General features: G+C 43.2%; 1 pseudogene; it reads right to left on the bottom strand.

The window, feature by feature from the left end:
• Positions 1-1,889: 1,889 nt before the first annotated feature.
• Positions 1,890-3,595, bottom strand: LOC102987773 (probable inactive 1-aminocyclopropane-1-carboxylate synthase-like protein 2; annotated as a pseudogene).
• Positions 3,596-4,650: the final 1,055 nt, after the last annotated feature.

Below are 4,650 nucleotides of genomic sequence, written 5' to 3'. Positions count from 1 at the left end.
CCTCCCTGGGCTCAATATCCTTACCGTAAAACAAGGATTGTTGAACTAAAATTATGACTATAATTATTCAGCATAGTAAAAATAATGCCTCTCTCAGGGCTAAAGTTCAGGCAGGCTTACTGCTGATTATAAAAGAATCAGGTTCCCTACGTGTGGGTCTCTTCTCCTGCAACACACCCCACTGACTATGCAGGCATCACTTGGTCCTCCACATTTTGCCCTGTAGAAAGCAGGGCTTGGGGAACCAAAGCAAAAGTCATACTCTGATTACTGCTATTACTGTCAGTAATAAGTTGTCATTTGTCTCTGACCCAGGCTTCTCACGCCTTCTGTCAGCTTTCGTGAAACCCGTTAGTTTGCAAGTAGGGTAAAACCTTAGAGCCTTCAAGGTTCTTGACAGATACAAGATACAGTATACTAACATCAGTTATTTCAATATACTAGCAACACATAATTAGAAAATGAATTAATAAACAATACTTTTAAAATAACATGAAAAGCATAATATAGTGATAAATTTCACAAAATGTATGTAAGATTTTTACACTGAAATCTAGAAAAACGTTGCTGAGAGAAATTAAAGACCTAAATAATGGAGGGAGATGCTTGTAGATGTGAAAATGTTCTTTTTCTCCACTCTCTTACTTGAATCTGTGGAACAGAAGACAGAAACAGCCTATCCCTTACATGGAAGGCACCACGCTTCCATCCCAGGGACGGTTCCCTGATGAGACTGTCTATTAGCTGCTGTTGACAGAGATCCCAAGAGCATCTCTGGTCACAATAGCTCCTTCATCTTTCCAATGAATTCCCTTTATGTTTTTATTAGCTGTAGTCGATTTCTAATAAACACTCTCTGGTATTAACAAAAAAAAAAACAACCTTCAAGATGTGGGATTTGTTGGTATGCTGCTTTTTGTTGATGTTTTTAAAGGAAAATTGTCATTGAAGAACAAGAACCACCAAACCTAGACTCAAGAGGGGGAAGATGGCCACAAACCGAAGTGACTGACCAAAGCCACCAGCTGGTGCTTAAAGCCCTTTCATCATCTATAAAATGATGGTGGCCCCTGCCCCACCCATCTCACAGCATCAGTGCTCAGCCTGAAGCTCAGATATGCAAAAGCTTTGCAGAGAAACTCACAAGTGGTGTGATTAGAACAGTTGAAAACACTAGAGATAGAAATGGAAGACCCCAGGCTTGTCACAGAGATTCATTTTTAAAGTCTTTTGAAAAGGCAAGAATGGAAAGAACTGATATTTGGAAGCAGGAACTTCTGGAATTCTATCCCCACACTGCCATTCAGTCATTCATGGGTAAGGATGGTGTGATCTTGTCAGGATCCTATGGGACAGTGCCTCCAACGCCTGGAATGGGCTCCTTCAGTTAGGGATCATTTTTTTCCCTTCCTTTCTGGCCTGCCTCTGACATTATTCTTCACATTCAACCTGCTTTAGAATTTTTGAAGGACAAAAAAAATCACCTAGCTCCCAAAGGTGATTATGAAAAATATCAACAAGAAATAGAACAGGCCTGGAATTTAAGAGAATATAGAATTGAGAGGACATCACATACAAAAATACACCCATCTACATAGGGCCCCAGGGAGTTCCCTTTATTCCTGTAGGCTTTCCGACCCCAACCCCATAAAAATGTTTTGCACACACAAAGGCTAGCAGGGACTAAAAAGATGCAAAGCTTCCAAAAATTACGCGTGCTCAGTTGAAGGAGGTTGATGACTGCGTCACATGAGCCCATTCCTGGAGGAGCCCATTGTTTCCTCAGTCACAGCAGCGGTTCAGTGGCCCAGCCTTCTGGACCAGAGGCTGATAGCTGGGCTCCCTGAGCGCTGTGACTGGCCGGAGTGACTGGCTGGAGGGCGGAGCGCTCACTCCCTCCATGCATCCTCCTCCAGCTGCTTTGCTATCAAATCCTGCTTCTGCTCCTCTAGCACCTGATAGAACTGATGCGGGAAGTGTGTCTTAGCCAGATGAGCTTATCCACCATGATTAGTTGGAAAATTTCCGGCTTCTTATACTTGTAGGTCTCACCACGGGACAATACCAGCTTATCGTTCAGGAAGCAGCAATGGAGGAGCAGCTCTTCCTCAAATGCACACGGGTCCAGGAAGTTTTCCAAGTTGACCCAGATATAGGGGCCAGAGCCACAATTGAGAAAGGGGATCTTCAATGCCTTCAACTTGTTAATGATGTACCTGTGAGGGTTAGCAGGTGGATACACTTTGTCAGTCTGTTCTGTGTCCTGGAGCAGCCAACACAGTTTGTGCTGGGCGATGCCAGAAACGCTGCAGAGGCAGCCAGAGGAGCTCACGGCCGAGCCCACCTTCTTGTTGTGGGTATACAGAGTGCCAAAGCAGAAGCCAGAAATGATGAAATCCTTACTGGTGCTTCAGATCACATGGGCCCTGTTGAAACCAGGCAAACTTTCCATACCCAGAACACTGTGAAATATAATGTATTCATCCAACACAGATAGCATGTAAATCTCATCTATAATGACACGTAGGTTGCACCTCTTGGCAAATTCCAGGTATTCCTTCAGTGAGTCCCAGGAGTAGAGGTCACCCAGAGGATTCTGAGGGTTAATTAACACAAGATCTCTGACCTTACTGCCCTGAAGCATAGCCTCAAGTTGGGCTTGCTCCACCTTCTACACATGAGCTGGAAAGGATGGATGTTCACATCAGTGATATCACTGTCCAGGTGGGCAAGCATCAGCTTAACTTTCACATACCGGTGGGAGCTGAAGAGGAAGCCACCATAGAAGGTGGTGAGGGGTCAGAAAGGCCTCACCTGAAATCGCACAGAACCATGGCCAGCACGGAGAAGACAGAGTGGCAGCCATTTAGAACAACCAAGTTTTCTGGATCCAGGTGGGCATGTGTCTTGCAGTAGTAGGTCGGGAACGAGCCCACTTCTTCCCACAGGGATGGTTGCCCACTCTAATCAGGATATTGCAGCAGGATCTCCTCAATGCAGTTCACGTCACTCTGATTCAAGATTTCAGTAATCAGATCAATGCACAACTTATTCTCACTGGTACCAAGATTAATGAAACCCAAAGTGTTCTTGTCCTCATGGTATTTGTCTCCATGGCAGTTCCTGTAGCCCTAGAAGCTGGGATGGTACAAGGCAGAGATGTCAATCCCACAGTTGAATAGGTCATGGCTGGCAAATGCAGCTTCAAAATCACTCCATTGATGAACTAGCTGGTCAGGCTGCCTGGATGATGGGCCCACTGCTCACCTCTGACTTCACCCCTAGAGTCCTGGGAAGGGCAAGACAGTTGGAGTCCCAGGCCGCCCATGGCCCCAGACTACAGGAGGTAGACCATTTGGCATATTAAGTGGTCCAGGAGGGCTTTCTGCTCCTGGCTGGCCTGATTGTGCCTCTGCTCTTCCAGCACCAGGTCCTGCTGCATGTGCTTGGTCATCAGCTGCATGATACGTTCTTCAGTGATCTACAGCAAATGCACCATCATCTCCATCAACTGGCTAAGAATGTTCTGGTTTCTGAGGCCCTGGCCCCCCATCAGGCCACAAGGCACATGGAGAGTGTCTGATCAGTGATTCATACTCTGGGTATTTGCACTGGGCTCCGCAGGCTGGCTAAAACTTTTGCCTCTGTTTCCACTCATCTTTTCGTGGTCTAAGATCCTTATGCCTGATGAAATCATCCTGAAACGACAGGGCTCAGAGACCTCTCCACCACTCTCCTGTCACTAAGCTTGCTTATCCACCTTTTTTATTATAATCATCCTAGTTAGGTTGAAGTTATAGGTATTTCATTGTAGTTTTGCCTGGCATTTCCCTACTGACTAATGATGTTGAGCATTTTTTCATGTGCACATTGGCCATTTGTATATTTTCTTAGGATAAAGGTATATTCAATATTCTTTTCCTACTTTTTAATTGAGCTATTTGTCCTTATAGTATTGGGTTGTCTGGGTTCTTTATATATTCTGGATACAAATCTCTTATCAGACATACGATTTGCAAATATCTTCTCCCATTTTGTGGGTTATCTTTTTATTTTCTTGATTGTATCATTTACAGCACAAAAAGTTTTAATTTGGATGAAGTCCAATTTAGCTATTTTTTTCTACTATTTCTTTCCTTTTGGTATGATATCAAAGAAACCATTGCCTAAATTCAGGTCACTAAGGTTTACTCTCATGTTTTCTTCCAAGAGTTTTCTAGATGTAGTTCTTACATTTAAGTCTATGATCCATTTTGAGTTCATTTTTGTGTATGGTGTGAGGTAGATGTCCAATTTCACTCTTTTACATGTGGATATTCCATTTTCCCAGTACCATTTGTTAAAAGGATAATTATTTCTTCCATTGAATTATCTTAGCACATTTGTTGGAAATAAATTTGTCATGAATGTAAGAGTTTACTTCTGGACTCTCAATCCTATTCCATTGATCCATATGTCTATCCTTATGCCACTACCACACTGTCTTGATTACTGTAGCTTTGTAATAAGTTTTCAAACCAGGAAGTATGAGTCCTTTAACTTTGTTCTTCTTTTTCAAGATTTTTTTTGCCATTTTCAGTCCATATCCATTACTTTAAGCTGTTGAGAACATATTCTTCCAGCTTGCCTGTTTCCAGACTGAAATGTCTT

This window comes from Physeter macrocephalus, chromosome 8, assembly GCF_002837175.3.
Source record: "Physeter macrocephalus isolate SW-GA chromosome 8, ASM283717v5, whole genome shotgun sequence".
NCBI lineage: Eukaryota > Metazoa > Chordata > Mammalia > Artiodactyla > Physeteridae > Physeter > Physeter macrocephalus.
Note: the sequence above shows the minus strand (reverse complement) of the source record. Positions and strands in the feature narration are given on the sequence as shown.